A 23,338-nucleotide genomic window follows, 5' to 3' on the forward strand; every position below is an offset into this window, starting at 1 on the left:
TATTTGGGTAAAGTTCCTCTTTCATTTTCTAACCAGGCTTCAAAAAACACAAAATTTCCTGATTGGCTGCTTTGGTTCCCTTAAGTATCATTTTAAGCTTCTTCACTTTAGAAATCAGAATAAATCACCTTTTCCAAAGCTATAAAGACATGATGTTTTTCCACTGTAGACAAATTCAGATGTTGATTCAATTGCAGAAGCAAAATGCAAGCTATAAATTTGATATAAGTATAACATATGCACAGTGAGGGTGGGATAAATCTTAAACGTTTCAATTACACAAGCTTTGCACTCCCGCCTATCAGACTCTCCCCGAGGCACCTCTATAATTCCAGGTATTTTGCTTTTTTGATAAGCAGCAGTTGTATTTCTGTTTTGGAAAGCAGGAGAAATATGCATTTGAAAAAATGACTGTCAATCATGTGTAAATATTTGCCACTAGATGAAAAAAAAAAATGTTCCTTTTACGCATTTTAAAAGTAAACTTCAAAGTAATATCTGATTCATTTATTTTTATTTATTTATCATACTGAGCACTACTCTTTAAAAAATGCAATGATATAACTAGGAAAGGGCAGAGGAGTAGCTGCCTGGGGTAAGAAGAGACCATCACGAAATTGGTCCAGTGGCACTTTGCCTTTCCATTGCGTAGGTTAATGCATACGTGTTAAAGGAGAACTATGGGGTCAGTGTTTTTCCCCATAGTTCTCCTTGGGGTAACAGGAGGACACAAACTAGCGTCCTCCCGTTACCCTAAGCTCAGTATACCGCGAGCTACAGCTCGCGGTATACTGAGACGCCGCACCTGGAGCGAATCCCGACTTAGATGACGGGATCCGCCCAGCTGCGTGAGTGACAGCTGGCTCTGCCTATCTAGAGGCAGAGCCAGCTGTACCCGCCCCCTCCCCCGTCCGTTCCGCCAGTCAGCGCTGGCAGATCGGAGCGGGGAGAGGGGAATCCAGCCCCTCCCCCTGTCACGGCAGAGAGCCGTGACAGGATCGAGAGGTGAGGGAACCCGGTATGTGTTCTCTCACCTCCCGATCTACTGAGCCGACCTGTGACAGTCTCATTGTCACAGGTCGGCTTAGAACTATGAGAACTATGTCATAGTTCTCCTTTAACTTGTGACACAACATGTATTGCCTTAAGGCAGGCCAGAAGTGTGCTAGCACTGTGTTGTGTGCATCTCTAACATGCATTAAAGCGTAATGTGTACTTTATTATATATGCGTTACTGCAATGTAATTCAACAGCTAGGTGTAAATGGGTCCTCAGTGTTAAGCTGGCCATACACTGGTAGATTTTCATACGAATGTTCATTTGAGAATTTTTGGCAGAACATTTAATAATGACAAATGTCGTTAAAAATTTTGTTTGGTTTTAACATTCGATTTTGGAACACACTGAAGTCCTCGTTTCTGCTTACTCAGTTCTCTCCTCCTATCTGCATGTTCATCTCCACATTTGCACTACAGCAGAAAGTGATTGGCTCCTTGTCTTTGCCCTCTATCTTCCATTCTAAGTGCTGCTGGAGGAAGAGGCAGCTTCTATCATGCCATGACTCAGATTATACCTAGAAGGTACTCTGGGATAGGCATGGTGCTTCCCATACTCGGTTGCCCTCACATTTTCCCCATCTTCTCTGCCTCCCTGGTTGTTTTTGGGGGGACTCCCCAGCAATGCGGATCTACTCACCACTGAAAAATGGTTACCTCCATATTTCCTGATGAAGCCTCGGCAAAACACGTAGAAGGCTGGAAATAGTACAGAACTACAGAATATTTTATGATGAATATGACTATCTATCAAAACTACAAATATATTAGAATGAAATTGATGTTTGTGAAAAATGTAAAAAGTATATATTGAATTGATCATGTGCATACTATGTATTTGTACTGGATCCAGGGAGGTTCTACGTTGCTTGATATTAGTGGAGATATATATGGTTTTAATCTGTAATATGTGGATCATGTATCTTTTAATTATTAAAATTTAGCGTCATTTTAATTAATTGGATTTAATGTGACTTCTGTTGGATTATAGCAAAACGTTTTCCTGGCACACTCACAAGCCAGCATGTAAAAAAACTTGCCTCACACTAAGGTTAAAAACAGGTTTGGATACACGTCTTCTGCAGAAAATGTGAAAGCCGCACAGCCGCACCAAGGCGCCTCTTTTAGTGCGGTCCTAACTCTAAAACTCTTCCGTGTGCACCTTACTGTAAAGCTGGTGACGAATTGATGAGTGCGTTTGTCATCTGTTTTGCTTTTCTTTTGGATTATATCCCTTTGCCATCCATGACACCTTAAAAGCCCCCATCTTTTTTCTATTTTGCATATATACATTTATTGTTTAATGGCACCGAGGAAATGCTCTAGATTTGGCTCAATATACATTGTAAGTCCAAAATTATGTAAACGCCCTTCTAAATTGTTTAAAATTTTCATGTCTCTGTTTAAAAAAAACAGCTCCATTAAGACATGATTTGACCAGTTGAGTGTGAAGGAACTTGAGTGGCCTGCACAGCTCCTTGACCCAAACCCTACTGAATACTTTTGGGATGAATTGGATAGCCAATTGTGAGCAAGGCCTTCTCATCCAAAATCAGTACCTGACCTCACAAATTCTTTTGGCTGAATAGGTACAGATTCCCACAAACACACTGCAAAATCTTGTGGAAAGCCTTCTCAGAGTGGAGTCTATTAAAGTCACAAAGAGGAGCAAACTCTGTATTAATGTACATGGATTTGGAATGGTATATCAAACAAGCCCATGTAGGTGTGAAGATCAGGATGACACAAACTTTTGGCCAAATAGTGGAAGTGTCATACCCTGAGAACATTTCAAGCTGACAAACTGCTAGGGACTTGGCTGCTTTGTCCTATATCAGAGAGAGCTCCCTAGCCTGCATGAGGCTTATCATCATATGTTTCATGTGATTATTTTCCTTTGTTCAGCACACTGATTGAAATACATCTATACATCTATATCTATATATATATATCCATCTATATATAAAAACACACAGCTGACATACATACAGATAGTGTAGTACAGTAACTGTCACCTCCCCCTAAGTCACCACCACAAATGTGAACATCCAACGTTACACATCTTGGAATAATTACAAAGACAATATTAAGCAGGACTGGATTCTCAACATGTTTATGAACTTCTTCAGGAGTTTAAGGAGGACCAGGAGCAGTGCTTTGGAATCAGCTGAATAAAAGAAAACAATGAAGCCATCTCTGAGGGAACTCGCCCAAATATACTGGACCCAGAAGGAAGTAAACTCTGGGGATATGGGGGACGGCCAACACCCCCAATGTTATTGTCTATAGGATTTTGCTGTGCAGCCCTCTTACATAGCGCTACCAACCAATAGTCTGGTCATGTGATCTTGAGGCATGTGTATGTTGGAAAAAAGAGGGCTGTTCTTCATTATATTAGTCCTTAAAATCAGATATTTTCTCTGTATAGGGGTATTACCCTTCATTATCTTGTCCCTAGTGTCTGGACTGCAGCAAGTGTCTTCAAGCGAAAAACCCTAGCCTTGTAGTTAGTTGGACTTAAAGGAAAAGTGTTGGGAGATTAAAATATACTAGCCCTACTGTTGAGAGCTGGCAAGGGAACGCTGCAGTTGTCACATGCCTAATGTAAGACCAAGAGCTGAGCGATCATGTAACCGCTCTTGGTCGTCAGTCTCTGCACTCTGCAGGGATTCCCCGCTCCCCTCTCTCTGTTCCACCAGCGCTCATTGGAGAGACAGACAGGGGAGGGGGCATGCACAGCTGGCTCTGGCTCTAGGGAGGCAGAGCCAGCTGTCAATCAGGCAATGGGGTGGATCCTGCCCATATTGATGGGATGCTACCCAGATGCAGCACATTCTGTGCTGTTAGCATCTAGCAGGCATTGGCCTACTATCTGCTGACTTTGGATCACATGACTACAGTAGTAAATATGCTCCTATAACCCAAAAGAGAAGTAATGCCAAAAAAAACTTTGACTTTACTTCCCTTTTAAAAGGCAAGCAAGCTTCTGTGGGGGATGGAGCCGATATCCGCCATATTCTTCTCAGGCTTGATCAATGCAGTAGAAACTTGTGCCATCTGGAAGACAAGACCCCTGACTGCAGCCGCATGATGCTATTGCATTTGTTTTAAAATGTTTTAGCTGCTGTACTGCTATAGCCTGTGTTCATTCTGTTACTCTGCATTCATTTGTAAACTCATCTGGACTACATGACCTCAAAGAACAAGCTGTAGATGATGATGATGATCATAGATAAAGAATCACATACTCTGATATGGGCCACTGGAACTGAATCTGTTTTAGTATGATTCAGACACTGGGCCAACAACCAGATGCCACTATGTATGTCTTTAGCCTGAAGGGATTCTCTGTCTCTTAAAACAGGTGCAGGTTATTCCTTGTGACCTCTTTTATTCTACAACTGACAGAACCCCGGTCGTCCTTATTACTCTTCCATGAAGGTTGTCTCAGCTCAGTCAGTCAAGCACAAAATAGTATGTAGTAGGGTTGTCAGTAGAAGCATGGAAATCATTGTAAAGTTCCATCTGTTCCAAGAGACAATTTTGACAGAATCAAAGTAAAACAACAGCTGGGAAAATCAGCTTGCCACTACCCCCTCATTTCAATAAAAATTACTATATCCCTACATAAACAGTGCCATATTCCTTCTTTTATATTTAATTCCATCATCTACTGCACACCAGCTGAAAATCGGAATCAGAATCACAGTGAGGAAGACTTGAAGCAGAGAGCTGGTCAGATAAACCAATTCAGCCTCCTGCTGGTGTCTAAAGGTGCCCATACACTGCTCGATTCTCGTACGAGAATCGCGGGAATCCCGCGATCGTACGAGAATCGAGCAGTGTGAACGAAGACGTGCGACCGTTTCTACTGTACGGTCGCACGTCTTTTGTCTAAGGAGCATGCTAGAAAACCAGCCGAAAATCGTACGATTTTTGGCTGGTTAGAACGGTGCTCGGGAGACAAATGCCGAACGGGCCAGTGTGCGTACGCGCACACTGCCCGTTCAGCATTGCGGTCATCGATGGGGGGGCGGGCTTGCGATGATCGAGAGTACGATCTGCCTGTCCAAGATGGGCAGATAGTACGTTTTTTTTATCACTTTACAACTATCGCAAGACTAAGGTCTTGCGATGGTTGTACAGTGTATGGCCACCTTAACAAAGAACAAAGATGCGCCATGTTTCAGACACTGGGGGAGGATAGGGATTTGTTTATTAAGTGTGTGGGAAGGAACACATAAAATATTAATCCCATAAAATGTCTCATGCTTCAACCTACATTCATTTTTCTCATTGGGTTAATATTGTAGAGTGTACTTTTAAGTAATATTTGATTTAGCTTCGGCTTGTTTTGCTGTTACACATTTTCATTAATGAATTTCATATAAAGATATGTAGATTATCTCTCACTAGTAGCTATCTCTAATTCACTCTTGCTGAAAGGAAACTAATATAAAGCCTATTAAGTAACAAGTTACTTTGGGGCTGATGTATACATCTTGAGTCCAGAGTATAGCTGAGTGAATGCCATTCATACGGCATTATGGCCTCTAGATGGAACATAAGAATTCCTATACTCCTTGGCTCCATCTAGTGGCAGTAATGGCGTGCAAACGGCCTTCGCTCAGCTATACTCTGGGCTCAAGTTTTATACAACAGCCCCACAGTGTATTGTTTTCTAAGTAGAGCCGCAAGATTCCATTAAGAAGGAATTTAAGGCAGTGGCTGCACAAAACTGCTAAGCAGGAACCAAATATGGCTACCCGGATGTACGTCAAAAGTCAGATGGAAATATTTTAAGTGGCAATGCAAAATCCATCCATCCATATCTCTATGATTAAACCCAGTGGATGAACTGCGTGAGAGGCCGAAGATCGGTATGGGGAATTGAAAATTTGGAATTCCCATGGAGTTCGGCTTTTGTTAGACTCTTGCAACGTGGAACGGAGTCATGTTTTGTGGCCTGCACCTGGGAAGCAGTCATGATGTAGCCAGGTTGGAATCAGCATTTGGGATGTGAGCAGTGTGTGTACGCTTTGAATGCAAAATCCATATTTTGACCATCCTCCACGTTTTGGTTTAAAATAGTCCACTGTCCAAAGACAATATCAAATTCCCTTTAAAGTGAGGTTACAGTTGCCTGATGTGAAGGAGGAATAGCCCTTCAATTGCATAGGAAGTGAGCCCATACAAAAAGTGTTTTTTTAGATGAAGAGTTGTAAAGCCAGAGAAACAAGAGATAGTAGGGAAGAAGGTGGTGAAGAAATCTGAAGACATTTACTGCATAATGGACTGAATTTAACTCTCTTGCATCGGCTTGTCTGCTTTGAAATGCTGGATTGTGTTCTAGTATAGAAAAAAAACATAAGCTCAAGATCTCAATCATATGCCCCATATACATTGCCTGGCCAAAAAATTAAATTAGCACCTAAATTGTGGGTAGTATTATGATCTAGGGTTGGTTAGGTCTAGGTTCAGCATTGTTATATGCCCAAAAAGTGAGGTCAGCTGCCTGCTAATATACTGAATGACCAGGTTTTTCCATCAATGGATTATTTCTTCTCTGATGACACATTGGGCATATTCCAAGATGACAATGCCAGGATTCAGCGGGCTCAGATTGTGAAAGAGTGGTTCAGGGAACATGAGACATCATTTTCACACATGGATTGGGCACCACGGAGTCCAGACCTTAACCCCATTGAGAGTCTTTGGGATGTGCTGGAGAAGACTTTACACAGTGGTCTGACTCTCCCATCATCACTACAAGATCTTGGTGAAAAATTAATGCAACTCTGGACGGAATTAAATGTTGTGACATTGCATAAGCTATGCAATGTCACAACTATGCATAAGCTAAACAAAATATTAGAATGTGACTTTTTTTTTTTGGCCGGGTAGTGTAAATGTCCTTGTAATCAAAGCAGCAGTTCAACATAAACAATGGAAATGGTACTAGGTGGCAGATGCAGTACAGTGGCCACCAAAGTTCTGCTTCCGAAAGCTGGCCATACACTGTTAGGATTTTGTTTTAATCCTGTGAATTCGCCAAAATTCTAAATGTGGGTGGCCCTGCTTGGCGGGTAGAAATTTGTCGAGCAGTGACTATAGCCAATCAGATGCAGTCACTAGTTAGGTATTATGAAAGCTACAGGCACCGGCTGTCAGAATACAGTAGTGGGCACGGGGATCCATGTTTAACATGGAGAAACAAAATATACATGTATGGCAAGCACCTTTCCTCTGATTGGACAAGGAAGGAGGGTCAGTACAGATGAAGTCATCCTTGTTCTCTCCCCTCCTGTATGCAAGCTCAGTGTTAGACTGAAAAGCAACATGTAAAACAATAGAGCCATGCTGCCCCTTTCCCTCTGGATGCTGTTTTGCAGGGTGAGGATTCTGATGTTAAAAGGAGAACTATGAGGTGAGTGCGTTTCACTCACCTCATAGTTCTAGCCGACCTGTGACAATGAGACTGTCACAGGTCGGCTTAGTAGATCGGGAGGTGAGAGCACACATACCGGCGTTCGCTCACCTCTCGATCCTGTCACGGCTCTCTGACGTGACAGGGGAGGGGCTGGATTCCCCCCTCCAATCCGCCAGCGCTGACTGGCGGAACGGACGGGGGAGGGGGCGGGTACAGCGGGCTCTGCCTCTAGATAGGCAGAGCCAGCTGTCAGTCACGCAGCTGGGCGGATCCAGACATAATTGTCGGGATCCGCTTCAGCTGCGGCGTCTCAGTATACCGCGAGCTACAGCTCGCGGTATAGTTAGCCTAGGATGACGGGAGGACGCTAGTTTGTGTCCTCCCGTTACCCTAAGGAGAACTATGGGGAGAAGCCTTAACCCCATAGTTCTCCTTCAAGCAACATTCGGGTACTTACTGTATGTCAGCTCTGTATAATAACATGCAATTATTATTTAATGAATAAATAAGTACATGTTAAATAAATGGTGCTTTTTAAAATGCCCAGAGCCTTGTTTGAAGCATTCCTTGGAGTGATTATTGAATCACACATTATACACAGAACCAACATAAAAAAAAATACCACTAATTACATTAAAGCAAAATTCCAGACAAATAGCCAAACATACAGTTGAAATAAACAGTTGAAATGATTTGTATTTCTGTCTATCCAGTTCTATTATTACACAGCCCCACTAGCTGGGAGTACTGACATGTTTCTACTGAGTTAAGCGTTACAGCCTGATCACCTTCCTACTCCCAGTCTGTAACCGGACAGAAAAGGAGCAGCTGAAGACTGATGAGATCATCCCTCCGCTTTCTCTACCTAAGTAAACAGCTAAGTTAGGTTACACAGCATCGGGCTTCCCCACTCCTTGTGTAACCTAACATAGTGAGGCAAGAGCTGCAACAGCCTCTAGAGGCATGAGCTCTGCAGCTGGTTTGGACCAATGGCAAAACGCCATTGGTCCAAGCTGTCCAATCAAAAAAAAACACAAAAAAAAACCCACTGAGGACATTGATCTCAATGCGTCACCAGCGACGAGGAAGTGAGGGACAGGGAGGCTCCTCCCTTCTTCTCTTCCCCCCCTCCTTCACACTAGCTTGGTGAACGAGTTGAGGGGTTGGGGCTTCGTCGGGTTGGGGGATCACATGGCCACACTGACCAATGGCCATTCCCCATTGCAAGCATTATATAATCATACAGCCTCCGGCGACCGTGTAGGCAATGTTTTACGGGCTGACGTAGTCAGCGGGCGACCATTATTGCAGGAAAGTTCAGCGGGGACTGGAAGGGGCGAGGTGGGTATTGTCAGTTACCTCACATTTCCAATTTTTGTAAGCAGTTGAACTAAACCTATAAAAAAAAGCAGCAACACCCTCTAGAACAAGCACTAAATAGACAGTAAAAGAAACAATTTAACAGGTAGCTGTGGCCACTCTAACTTCTTGAAAAGTACAATTTTCTTTTTTTTTCTTTTTATTCTGGAATTATTGAGGCCTCATACTGTCACCGATCATATGATCTTTAGGATGAAGGCACAATGATTAAATGCCTCCAGACATCTCGGATCACGCAGCAAGCCGTCCCTCACTCCACTGTTCCTGCAGGAGGGACAAATTTCCATAGTAACATCAGCAAATAATGTCTGATGTTGCTTTGGTAATTCCTCCATTCTCCCAGAGATGGTTTGCACAAATGATCCTAACTTATAATGAGATTTTTTTTTTCTTTCCTCTCTCCTACCTATGATAATTGTTTTCATGTTTTGTTTGTGAAAGTAGGTCAGTTACTTATTTAGTTAAAAAAAAAAATTATCTGCACTAAGTACCGTTTATTCTACACTGGCCACAAAACATAATCTCAGTAAAATAAGTCTTCATGTGATAAAGAGAAAGAGAACTCTTGCAGTTTAATCAGCGAAACAGTTCATAGGGCACAATGGGCAACAGTATTCATACCAACTAGGGATGCACCAATACCAGTATTTCGTTATCGAGTACGAGCACCAATATTTATTTTTCGGTACTCGCCGATACCGAATACCGATATCGGAAGTCCCATTAAGGAAGCCAGACGACGTGTAATGACTCGCCACCTGGCTTCATGATTAGCCAGGAAGCCAGGCGGCGTGTAAAGACTTGCCACCCGGCTCCGCGATTAGCAGGGAAGCCGTCCTCATGCTTCTCGCCACTTTGTGACGAGAAAGCATGGAGCCGGCTTTCTGGCCAATCAGGAAGGCGGGCGGCACGTAATGAAGTGCCGGGCGCCAAGTGATGAGGGAGCATGGAGCCGGCTTCCCGGCCAATCAGGTAGCCAGGTAGCGTGTGATCATGCGCTGCCCGGCTTCCTGATTGGCCAGCTCCCCGACCAATCAGGAAGCCGGGCAGCGTGTAATGATGCACTGCCCAGCTTCCTGGTACAGGAAGTATCAGGCTAGGTATCGGCGCATTTGGGCAAGTATGGGTCCTCGCCCAAATACTCGGCATCAGCACCTATACCAGGCATCAGTGCATCCCTAATACCAACCAATCCGAATGTATCTTTTACTAGCCTGGTAAAGAGAATACTAATTGCTTACATACATAGTTACATAATTGATAAGGTTGAATAACGACATAGGTCCATCCAGTTCAACCTATGTCCTAAGAATCCCCATACCCCTGTATATTGTGTTCACTGAGGAAGACATCTGTATGTGTCTATGCTTTCATGTGATTCTGCTTCCCGAGGAAGAAAGTTCAGCATTTTCACTGCTCTAACGGTAAAGAAGTTTAACTTTATGGATACACCTCTTTTCATCCAATCTCAGGTGGTGGCTTTGTGTCTTCTTCAGAGACCTTGGAGTAAACAGTTTATTACAGATACTGGAGTCACCATTGGTAAACTTGTCATCATGTTCCCTCTTAGATGCCTCGTCTCTAGGGTGAATGATCTTAATTTTTGTAGTCATTCCTCATAACTTAGATCCTCCAGTCCCCTTATTAAAGTAGTTGCCCACAAATATCCTACTAGAAATAAAACTTAGAACCTTTAGGAATACTGCTTATTATTTTTTCTTTATAGTCAAATCACTTGGACTTGGGGGTCCTTGTAGATTGCAGACTCAGCAACATTATGCAATGCCAATCTGCAGCTAACAAAGCCATCAACATACTCTCATGCATTAAAAAGGGTATTTGCTCAATGGAGGCTTGATGGCTTTGTTAGCTGCAGATCGGCATCGCATGCAATTGCTGAATCTGTGGTCTACAAGGACCCCGAAGTCCAAGTGATTTGACTATAAAGAAAAAATAATAAGCAGTATTCCTAAAGTTTATCAAGTTCAGTTTCTTGTAGAATATTTGTGGGCAACACAATCCGGTAGCAATTCACAATATTAAACTATTCTTCACGCTATTCTCAGTAGAATGTTTGTTGACAACACAAATGTATGGAACTTTTAATCACATATTCACAAACTACAGCGCTTAAATAAATCAATTATAAAATGATATCCCAAATATCCCCCACCATAAGAGTTGATAAGTATATATGGTGACCAATCATAAAGAGCATGTATATAACTTCATAACATAAACACAAAGTCCAAATGATATAAATTTCAACCCCATGCTTCCAAAAGTTTTTGTCAGTGCTCTTTTCTTTCACCCGATTCCAGAAAACAGTACTTAAGAATTGTCTTTTAATTCCGAACAGCACTCCACCAGTGATAAGGATTCCCGCGCAGTCCATTTTGGTAACACTAATCACATGTTGCAATTTACTAATTAGTTATTTTGTAACAAAATTATATTTTATTTCTATCTAAGGCTGTGGTTCTCAACTGGTGGGTCGCCACCCCTTATTCAGTGGGTCATCGCATACCTTCCATTGTGCTAGGTGAGAGGCTACTCAGCCTCCCCCTAGCCCAACACTGTCAGTTCTTGCACCAAGCAGCCATTCAAAATATGCTGCCCGATGCCGTGTGTCAGCCTGAGGTAGGGAGGACTGAGGGTATGGCTGCGTGGGAGTTTTCTCCGCACATGTATTCCTTACAGCTCCTTCGCATGCCGTGTCTGTGGTGTCACATTCTGGCTCCTGGCACCTCTACAGGGTGTGCAAAGGGAGTTGTACAAGCAATGCACATATGAATGGAGCTTCATCACTACACATATAAGCTGTGGAAAAATACGGTTTGGTTCGGAAATTTCGTTATTTCAAGATTCGGATTTGAAATTCAATTCAGTTCCGCTTTTGGATTCGGACGAAATCCGAATTTTTGTTAGTCTCGGATGAGTTTACGAATATTCATTGTGAATACCACAAAAAATCATACACAGATATTAATACTAAGGCTCTGTTCACACCTAGGCGTATCGAATATACGCGTTTGTTGCGCATTTTGTGACGCGCGTTTTTACAGCGATTCACGGTAAAAAAACGTGCAACAAACGCGCGTTTCTGAGGGCTACTTGGCTGTATCCCAATGGAAACGCGCGACAAAAATGCTGCAAATAAGCTCATATACCTTTTCAGGCGTAGGCCGTTTTGTAGCGGTCTGAAATACGGCAAGGTGTGAACCATACCCATAGAAAACAATGGGATTTTCATGTTTGAGCGTTTTGTAGAGCGTTCGTAGAGCGTTGAGCGCGCTACAAAACGTACAGGTGTGAACCAGGCCTAAAGCTGAAGCTCCTAGACCCGAATGGCATTTCCCAATTGCATTCGGGAGCTCCCAAATGTCATTTGAGTCTGAGAGCCTTAGCTTTAGTAATATATGTATATGGCTCCCAGACCCGAATGCAATTCGGAAATTCGGATCCCGAATGCCATTCGGGTCTAGGATCCTCAGCTTTCGAATTATATGTATATACATATGGCTCCCATGTTGCCGTAATGAAAATTTGTATTCAGACCCATTCGGATGCATTAAACCAAAGAACACATTTGACTGGCCAGAAAAGTCACATGTCTGATTAAGTTTCGTTTTTGAACAAAATTTGGACAGGATCCGAAATTTAGAAACAGAAATTCGGATACGTTTGGATGCGATGTGTCCGTATGTCTGAATTTCGGAAAATGTGCATGAATTTTGATTCAGAACAAATCGCACATGTCTATCCATCACAGCACAGCTGGCCACACTGGACCTCAGACTAAGGATCCACTCCAGTTCTCATAAGGTAGGGAGACTGGGTGGATCTTAAAAATAAAAGTTTTTTTTTGAAGTGTGTATGTTTGTGAGAATGTCTGTGAGTGTGTGAAATTGTGTCTGTGATTGTGCGTGTCTGTCAGTGTTTCTGAGGGCCCGTTCACACCAAAACAGTGCGTTAATTGTATAGTCCTGTGCAATTAATGCACTGTACCACGCAATCGCACCTACCCCATTTTCTGATGCAGGAGGTGCATTGCGTTGCCATTTATTTGAATGCCACCCCAAACACACCTCCCACCCACAGTTCGTTCGCCCGCACTGGAACGCACGGTACTGTTGGCGCTATATAAATACTATGTAATAATAATAATAATGCAATGCCCTGTGTTCCAGTGCGCTGTGACTTGGGTCACGACTTAATGACTGAGGACAAATGTGGGTCCAGAGGTTACACAGGTTGAGAACCACTAATCTAAGGGCTCATTCCCATCAGTAGTGCTGGGCCAACACAATCTGCCTTATGTCATATGAATTCACTTCACACCAAGGGGCTGCATTAGCTGTGGGTAGGTGGCAGGGCCTCTTTAAAACTTTCTAAAGTAAAACTCCGAGAGACACAAGTAACAATTACAGAAATAGTTCTCTGTGGAAGTTCACCTGTCTGGGAGACAAAGTCGGTAATTGACAGTAATCCAGTTCACACTGTACTGTGAGTCACTTGTACTGTCTCGTCTCCATGACGTCTGCTTCTGAATAGGATTAATTTGGGTCCAGAGCACAGGAAGGTCTCCTCTCACACTCTCCTCATTACATGTCGATTGTCCTGCTTCTGATTTCCTTCTAAATTGTTCTTCTCCCTAATTCTTACAGCTGAATTTTCCATCACGTCAGGAAGTATCGCAAACCACTCCAGATTTGCTCCCTCCAGTTGTGCTGTTAATTTAATTCTCAGGTCATTAAAAAGTTACATACAAAAAAAAAACTACGAGAACTGTAAAATCTCAGTTCAAATCTTCACCTTTATAGGGGCCTGTTCTTACTGGAGGATAGGCCTATTGCATGAGGCCCACCAACGCTGTATCATTCAATGACAGCTGCCACCACCTGCAGAAGTTTACATGTCTACATCCATGTGGACAATCTCACTTGGACGTAGTAAAACGTACCTTTCCAAGCCAATGGGACCATGCTGCAACCTCCTATCCGTGCCTCATGGTTGTGGTGCAATTCATTAATGGAAAATCCATTAATGTACAATTCAATGGCAGCTGCTACTATCTGACGCTGTGCATAGCACTGCAGATGCTGTGATTACCTGTGGACGATCGTAACTGGGCGCAGTCAAATTCCCTGTCAAACTAGCACATTAGTCAATGGAACTGCGCCGCAACCACCTGCCAAATGCTTGTCATGAGGTTGCAGTGCTTTTTATTAACTAGGGATGCACCGATACCGATACTAGTATCGATATCGGTGCCGATTCCGAATATTTGGGCAAGTACTCGCACTCACCCAAATGCTCCGATGCCTAGCACGAGTACTTCCGGTATCAGGAAGCCGGGCAGCACGTCATCACACGCTGCCCGGTTTCGCGATTGACCGGAAGCTGGCCTTGTGAGGTATGGTTACCTTACCTTAGTATGTGTAGCCTGCCAGCCCCCGGGGCCTCTCCAGCGAGAATGCGGCCTTCGTCCGGTACCCAGCCCGAGCCGTCCAATCAGAAAGCCGGGCGCCATCTAATGGCTCGACGCCCTGCTTTCTGATTGGCCGGGAAGCTGGCTTCATGCTCCCTCGTCATCTCATGACAAGAGAGCATGGAGCCGGCCTCCCGGCCAATCAGAAAGCAGGGCGTTGCGTCATTACATGGCGCCCGGCTTCCTGATTGGCCGGCTAGACGGCTCCGGCTTGGTACCGGACGAAGGCCGCGTTTTCGCTGGAGAGGCCCCGGGGGATGACAGGCTACACATACTAAGGTAAGAGGGGACTTTTTTGTTAATCGGGAAGCCGGGTGGCGACTCTTTACACACTGCCCGGCTAATCAGGAAGCCAGGTGGCGAGTCATTACACGCCACCTGGCTTCCTGAATGGGACTTCCGTTACTCGGTAATTGGTATCGGCGAGTACCGAAAAAAAAATTATCCGTACTCGGTACCAAAATACCGGTATCGGTGCATCCCTATTATTAACCATTTCCTGCGGGTAGCCACACATATACGGCCAACGGCTGAAGTGGATATACCAAGAAAAGAGCTGCTGTTTCAACTGTGTTCTTGGTATCAGTGTAAACAGCAGGCGATTGGTGTTAGATACAAGCGATACAGCATCTATACAACCGTCAGATCACTTCTAGCGATTGGCAGAGAGTAGCCGCTACACTTGTTACATATTGCCATGAATGTCAGGAGTGAGAGCAATAATTCTAGGGCCATCAATCACTGTTAACACTAAAATGATGAGCAGGTAACACTTTTAAAGTGTCCCTTATGGGACATTTTGGGTATTGTAGTTCTTTGCGACTTCACAGGCGAATGCAATTTTAAGGCTTGACATGTTTGGTATCTATTTAACTGGCGTGACCCCATCTTTTATATTTACCAAAAAAGTGGGTAATTCTATTCTGTTTCTGTGCACTTTATTTTAGTTTATTTTATCCTAAAAATACTGGTTTGATAAACATTTGCGCAAATACCGTGCAGCATGAAAAATTGAAACTAGCATTTTATTATTCTACAGGGCCTCTGCTTTCAGAAAATATATATAATATATAAGCCAAAAATTCATATTTTATCATGTGTGAGCAAATAATAGGAAATTGCTCCGGAAAACAAGTGGTTAATGTAAAATCCACCTTGAGATACCCCCCCAAAAAAAGAAAACTCACCTCCCAAATTCCACTGCTGTTCGGAGATGCTGTGATTACCTGCAGACTACAGCACCTGGACGCAGTCAAACTCCCCTATCAAATTTGCCTATTTAAGTCAATAGGACCACGCTGCAACTCCCTGCCAAATGCTTGTCACACAGTTGCAGTGCGGTTTATCAATGTAATCTAGAGCTGGTCAAATCCTGGGAGGCAGCTAGCCAAAGCTCCTTAAAATTAACTTTGGGGGTTTCTTCCAGGTGTTGTCAATGTAGGAGTCCTAAAAAATCCTGCTGGCTCCTGGATTGGATGGACTGGCTCCTAAATTCCATATTAATTTGTAAAATCCCCCTCGCGAGACTAAAAAAAAAACAGTATTGCCTCCTGAATGCAAGCAACCCGCTGCTTAGCTGCCCTCTGAAAAGTGATCCAAAGTGAACCATCACTTTTCAGAGGGGCAGCAAAGCCTGCCACCCCCATGAAACAGTGCTTACTGTTTACACTGGTGCTGCATGGGAAGATCTGAAGATGCTTAGCCTGTGGTCAGCAAAGAGGGGAAACCGTCTGGGTTGTCATCCTGGAGTCCTGGGTTTAAAATGGATTCAAACCATTACATTGGCTCCTTTTTGGTTTGTTGAATATACATTGAAAGTTTTTTGTTATATGTTTGATACGTGAAAAAAGTACCATTGGATTTCTGTGAAAGTATGTGCCATCTTCGAGGTAGTGTAGACTATAACATCTGTTTTATTTCTACTTTTGCAATCCACTCCACAGTTTGTCTATCGGAGAGAGCATTTGCCAGAAGTCTACTAGGCTTATTACCCCACTTGTATATATAAAGGGAGACTCAGTTACACACACACACACACACACACACACACACACACACACACACACACACACACACACACACACACACACACACACACACACACACACACATATAAAATATATGCTGGGTATACACGGATAGAATTGAGAACTACAAGTCCCCCTCCTGTTGCGGTGGCTGAAGGGACTTGTACGTTCTTCATTCACAGTTCCTTTCAAAGGATGTGACCATGTTTTATGTTACACTTTGAAAATGGGTGTAACATGAAACATGGTTAGTAAAGTAAACATGCCCACAAAAATAAGAATTCCCAAAGAAAAAAAACCCTGAGTGTAGTAAGAAACTGGGATAAAAAAAGTGCTTTGGTGCTGATCTGGGCAATTTATGTTGGAATGTGTGCAGGGGGCGGAACCCCAAAAGAACAGATATCTCCAATGAACACCTGCAATCCTGTCATGGGTGTAAAAGGGGTATTTTACCAGCATTTGGTCCTTTCCTAAAATAAATCTAAACCCAAGAACAAGAATGAAATATGTTTCAGCTTATCACTCCTTAGATGTGGTGATTGCATTAGTTTTCTTTTTTCAGGCTCAGAACATGTTCAGCAAGTGTAGAAAATACCTGCTGATTTTGTCAAATATGTAGTATTTTTGTCACTTCCTGGGAACAGGACAGAAAGCACAATCTTATCTTTTTTCTGTAAACTACTAATTTTACTGAACCCCATGCAATGGTAATAAACAAAGGCATGCATGTTTGAAATCCAACCTGGGTAACAACCATGGCTCCTTCCACAGATACATTTTAGGATTGAGTGTGGCAACACCAGAGGTGTGTTATCAGCAGGACTAACAGGAAAAACAAAATGAAAAGAACAAAACAAATGCAGCTATGGCATCTGATGGCTGACAAGCTGCAATGTATTACCGTGTTTCCCCGAAAATAAGACACTGTCTTATATTTTGTTTGCCCCCAAAAACCACACTAGGTCTTATTTTCAGGGGATGTCTTATTTTATTTTTTTTAATGTGCAACAAAATGTACAACAATCCAAAGTTATTTGGTATCACTCCGCCTGTCACAGTAACTGGCGCTCTAGAGGAATATCGGCCAATGCGGCTCTGCTCCCTTAGCTGCCACAGCCTTGCTTTCTACAGCGCCGGCTTCCTTTGCCACCAGGGACTGTGGTACCAGCGGTGCAGCAGTGGGGACATCAGACAGTGGACAGCGTGGTAAAGTATGGTACCATTTACCGGTACACATTACAGTACAGTACCATTACATTAAGCAGTGCCCTCAGGGGGACAGCAGTTAGTGAAGTCTGGTACTGGAGTGCTCTCTGTCACTGCGCTGTCTGGAGGGAGTCCCCTGTCATCCCCTTAATACAGCATGTCCCTGCAGGCTGATACCATCTCTCCTGCTCTTCCAGTTCTCTCTCACATGCTACCACCAAACTAGGTCTTATTTTCGGGGTAGGTCTTATATTACAGGAATCTTGAAAAATAGTGCTAGGTCTTACTTTCGGGGTAGGTCTTATTTTCGGGGAAACAGGGTATATATTTGTTTTTTTGGGTTTGGAAGTGCTTTAAGATTCCTGTGACCAGGTGAACAGTGCTGGAAAATTTCACATACTGCTCCTTTCTGTTGCTACTGCAAATTTCCATTCCACTGTACATGTACAAATGGAGCAAAACAGATGTGGCCCTGTCCATGGTGCTGAACCTTCCCTTGCAAGGTTCAGCACCATGGACAGGATCGTGGACAGGCCCTTGGAAGGTTTAGCACTGTGACTGGAACTGTTACTTTCGCTCCTTTCACACGGCCGCTCCGATCGTGCAAGTCTATGGCCAGTCGAGCGTAAACAGACGGGTCACACCTGGTTACCCCCACCTCTGGGTGGGTCCAGAAGAAACAAACAGAACAGTGTTCCGTTTTGCTGGATTGGGGGTAATTTGATGTAAATGGACGCATGTCCATTTACATTCGATTCCCCATAAATTGGCATGGGGTCCGGTAAATGCAGTTTTTTAGAGGAAGAAACTGTACGGACATGGATGTCACAGCGGTGACATCTGATCCGTACTGCTGTGATCAGGAGAGGATCCGTGCACCCTGTGCATCCTCTCCTGATCAGCACGTGTGAAAGGGGTCTAAGGGTGCACATGAGTGTACTGCAGATCAAATACAGGTACATTTTCATACAGTGTGAGATACACCTGTATTTGCGAAAAAGTGCTCAAGTATACACCCGCAAACTCCAGCAACAGCGCTTGCATGTGCACGCACATGGGGGTAAGTTTACAAACACAGACGTTTTGTGCTCAGAAACATACCCCAGTGTGCGTGCATGTGATTTGTTTATCTTGTCCCTTTTCTTGGGTGAGTTCTGCTTTAAGAAAATAAAACAGAATCTAGATGGTTATATTTACTTTTGATTATTCTTGTAATTTTCCATAGACTTTGACATTGCATATTTCTTTTCTTTATATATCATAATGCTAACAGCACGCTTTTCTATGTACCAATGAGTGCCATCTGTATTTGTAATAAATTTGTCGCTCACCAAAATTTCTGTATGCAAACAAAACTGGGCAATTAACATCCAGCCCATATGCTCAGTGCTTTATATGCTGCACGCATTTTGAATTGTAAGTTATGATACCTCTCCAGATTTTTAAAATGTTCCCTCTCTCTATGTAACTAATAATAATCACGGCAATATTATTACCAACTACAGGAACAATAATAATAATAATAGTAATAATAATGCTATTCCAATCATTATGCAAATGTTCTGTAAAACCATCCAAAGCCTTTTCCCCACTGAAGCATGGCAAAACTGACTGACAAATGAATGAACATATCTTTTGTCCCTGAAGCTAAATCGGAGCAAAATCCTGCAAAAAATCAATTGTGTGATGGCTTGAGGATACTAGTATCTATGTGATTGAATCTACTAGGCTGACAGGGGTTCCCAAACCGCAGATGTATGAAATTTTCCAGCCTAATTAAAGATACAAAAGCCAGTGTTTAATAGTCTCAGGGCAGCCTTGAATAAAAATATCTCTGCACAAACACTCTAAAACATAGCAGGGACTTCTAACATCTCCTTCGCTTATTAGTTCATTTAAAGGACTCTGCTAAGCATTATTTGCATCTGAGCAGAGAGCTTCTCATGAACTCAGAAAAACAACCTAAAATATTATGCAATCTCAACCACTAAAATAGAAAAGCATTAAACTTGTTAATGTAATTTCAAAGGGGCTTTCAATGTTTAAAGCCTATCTCTAGGCACAAATAAAAAGTAACCTAGAGGTGGGGCTACCCCTGCACTGCAAGGGTTAAGTGATTGTTTTTGTCCAGGGCGAGGATCACAGATTTACTCACCTGATCCGAGGTCCCTCAGCAGTCAGCGTTTACCTGTCCCCCTCCACTCTGGCTGGTGGAATGTCTCTCAGTGTCCTCAAATCTAATGCAAGTCTATGGTACCTGCATTAGATGTGATGTTGTCAGTGGTCCTTAGACCACCGGAGCCCGGGGAAGAAGGGGTTGCAGCGACCGATCTAGCTGCCTGGAAGGAGCCGGTGGGAGCTGGGATTAGGTAAGTAAAAGTGTTTGACTCCAGTGCTCTAGACAAAAAGAAGCACTTGACCCTTGGAGTGTGGGGGTAGCCCCATTGCAAGGGTACTTTTTCTGTTTGCCCGGAGATAGTCTTTGATTCTAAAGTTTCACAAAAAAAACAGGACAGGATTTTTTGTGTATCTCATTGAGGAGATTTCCCTTGGCTTCCTGTCCCGGAGACATAGAAAGAAACAAGAGTAACAGTAAAAAGGTGAGAAAGGAGCAGATAGGCCCAATAAAGGATGAAAGCGGGAAGCTAGTCACCCTCTAAAATGAGATAGTTGTCACTGGAACAGGTGCCCCCATTGGAAGATTTCCATTCCAGCTGCTGTGACATTGGTAAAATCTTGGATTTCCCATCACTTTCTGTAGTCTAGGACAAGGGCCACCAGGGAAAACAGGAAGGACACAAACAGTGATGAAAAACTCTAAGGGGAGGTGGAAGCGAGCTGCTGGATTCCAGTTTTCAACCAACAGTAACAAGATACCTAATTGAGCCAGATGGCTTGGGTTTGGCATCTCTCCTCAAAGTGGGAACACTAAACCAGGGGTTAGCCAAATCCAAAAAGTTTATGTAAATTTAGGTCAAAAATGAGCAGCAAACCAGGTTCCATAAGTTCAAAAAGTACCGTATATACTCGAGTATAAGCCGAGTTTTTCAGCCCATTTTTTTTGCTGAAAAGTGCCCAGATTGGTTCCATAAGTGACAAACAGAAAAAAAACAACGGCAGCCAGTGCATTTCAGGGGGGGGCAGAAGATTCCCCTTCATCAGGGCTAGGAAAAATGCAAAGATTAAAGTAATATGTGTGAAACATCTTGCTGTCTGGTACATCAGACTGTGTAGAACATCTTGATGTTCTGCACATATTACTTTGCATGTTTTGTAGCCCTGATGAGGGGGTTTGTCTGGCCCTCATTGTGTTGGATGCCCTTGTTTTTTCTGTTTGTCGCTTACGGAACCAATACATTTTTTGGGGACTCTTGGAATGTGGTTTGGTGCTCATTTTTGGCCCAAATTTGTAGTAATGAAATACTGACAAGCTTTCTCACATTTCTACACTTCAATACAGCAAAAAAAAAAGTTTTGGCTTTAGATGCAGAAGACTCATTTCACAAAGCTAAGGTAAGGGTCCAGATTTTCATAAAAAGTGACAGTCATTTTCAGTCCAGATAGCTAAAATAAAGACAATAATCCTCATGTTAAAGGTTTTGAATTGAGCCTATTGTGGGTTAAAAATAATGTCCCCTCTGGAAAAACTTAGAAACATTTCCGAAAAATGTATGCCAAGTGGGGAAACTGCCTGTTTTCATCCTACGCCAGTGTATAATGATCAGACTCTAACCATTAGACACGTGAAATTAATTCCAAAATCAGGATGTTCCTCAGCATGTCAGAGCCCAGGAGGTCTAAAGGAAAGAAGAAAGTTTCGTTCCAGAATACCATTGAAGCATCCTGTATTCTGGCTGCCCTGGATTTCACTGTATCACAGCACTTGCACCCCCCGTCTCTGACACTGCTGGTAGTCTCACTTAGTTAAAGTGACTTTATGGTGTCAAAAGTAAAACAAAGGCAGACTGTGAAAGACATTGCTGTATACTTACCTTTCCTAGTGGCCCGTGTAACAAACTTTGTCCTCACACTTTTCGGGTGAGTGAATAACTGCGGAGGGAGCAGGTACTAGATTCAGGGTCATTTTAAAGGAAAACTCAATCCAAGAACAAAAATGTACAGCTTACCAGTCCTTAGATGTGGTGGTTGCATTTGCTTTCATTTTTAAGGCTAAGAAAATACCTATTGATCTTGCACCTTCATCCATAAATGCAATGTCCAATGTTATCTTTCTTCTGTACAGTAATAATCCTCATACATATTTGTAACCCACAACCACAATAGTGTGAAAAAAAACTCAAAACAAATGCCACCACATCGAAGGATTGTTAAGCTGCAGTATAATAAAAGCTTGTTTTGGTGTTTAGAAACGTCTTAACTGTAGGATTTTCTTTTTTTATGGTTTCATGCTGTAATCATAGATATTTCCAGTGACAGGAGGGCTCCTTTCTGGAAGATAACAATGCTGCTTGCTGTATTTGTGACATTTAACACTATTCTTCAGAGCTTACAGGGCATAAACAAGAATAATCAGCTCTCCTGCTGGTGTCCAGTGGATGATGTCCTGCTATCTTACACAGTGGACTAATGACATTTAATGACTTTGTTATAACCGCCAATCCATTTTGTGCCCAAGTAGGCACATGTTAGTCTGTTGTGACTTTGTGTGACTTTGGATCTCGGTAATATTAACAAAATATCTTTCATCCTTGGCTGTTTAACTGGGGTGCCAAAACTCAAAAAAATTAAGACTTGCTATTTTACAGGGAACATCTAGAAATGCCAATGATGCCTGCCCAAAATTCAACCTTCTGTCTTGAATCCCTCCTAAAATATCAGTGCACGTCCTGTGCCTAGACACTCCCGTACCTTATGCCTCAAAGCTGTATATGGGAAGAGTGAAATTATCTAAAACACTGTACTCACTGGAGTGAGATTTGGTAACATTACTACTATGCTGCTCCCTGTTCTCCTTGCTGGAGAGAAAGGTGTACCTCCAAAGCAAAAATCTCCCTGCTTCTTTATTCTGGGGATCTGTGCTGTTTGTACCTCTCCTGCTGCTTTTTACATTTTCCGCCTTGGTCATCAGGAGGGCAGATCTGACATGAGGAAACAAAGCCCTGCTGACCTCCATAGAGAAGGTGTGAAACAAGCCATGGTAAGTCAGTAATAGGGGAAAGATCAACTGCAGAGGGTCTACAAGTAATAATGGTGACCTGCCCTCAGTCCTCTGCTTGCATTTTTGTGGGCATAGCTTACACAGTTTAGGTGCTCTTTTGTAAGGTGAAACATATTCATGATTAATCAAGAGGCAAAGCAGTAATATGATGGCAACACCCAATGCCGACATGAATTTATCAGCTTATTTCCTTTTATCCATCCTTTCCTTACTGAAGATGAAGTCAATTTTCCACAAACCTGGCCAATTTAAACTAGGCTTATGTTAAACAAATGCATAAGCAGAGGAAAATCTCAACTCCATGTATGAGACTTTTTTTTAGGTCCACAGTGTACCATATTCAAAATGCATGCACACTTCAATAAGGGTGAGGCGATGGTGTGCAAAATGAAGCTTACCCATACACACCACATTTCATTTGCTATGGCAAAAAAATGCAATCTGCTTGTCTTCTATGGGTCAGTTCACTGAATACATCACCATATGCACTGAATAAGCTCAGTGTTATTTTCTTCCCTCTGCACTATTATTGAATATTCATTGCTTAAAGTGTATCTAAGTCCAAGAACA

At 42.8% G+C, this 23,338-nt stretch overlaps 1 protein-coding gene across 8 annotated transcripts in view; it reads right to left on the reverse strand.

Annotated features, from left to right (window-relative positions):
- The window catches only part of GRIA4 (glutamate ionotropic receptor AMPA type subunit 4), a 288,436-nt gene that overhangs the window by 238,145 nt on the left and 26,953 nt on the right, over positions 1-23,338 (reverse strand). The gene's annotated exons all lie outside the window — the stretch shown is intronic.

Source organism: Nanorana parkeri, unplaced genomic scaffold, assembly GCF_000935625.1.
Source record: "Nanorana parkeri isolate BGI_ZX_2015 unplaced genomic scaffold, ASM93562v1 scaffold639, whole genome shotgun sequence".
Lineage (NCBI taxonomy): Eukaryota > Metazoa > Chordata > Amphibia > Anura > Dicroglossidae > Nanorana > Nanorana parkeri.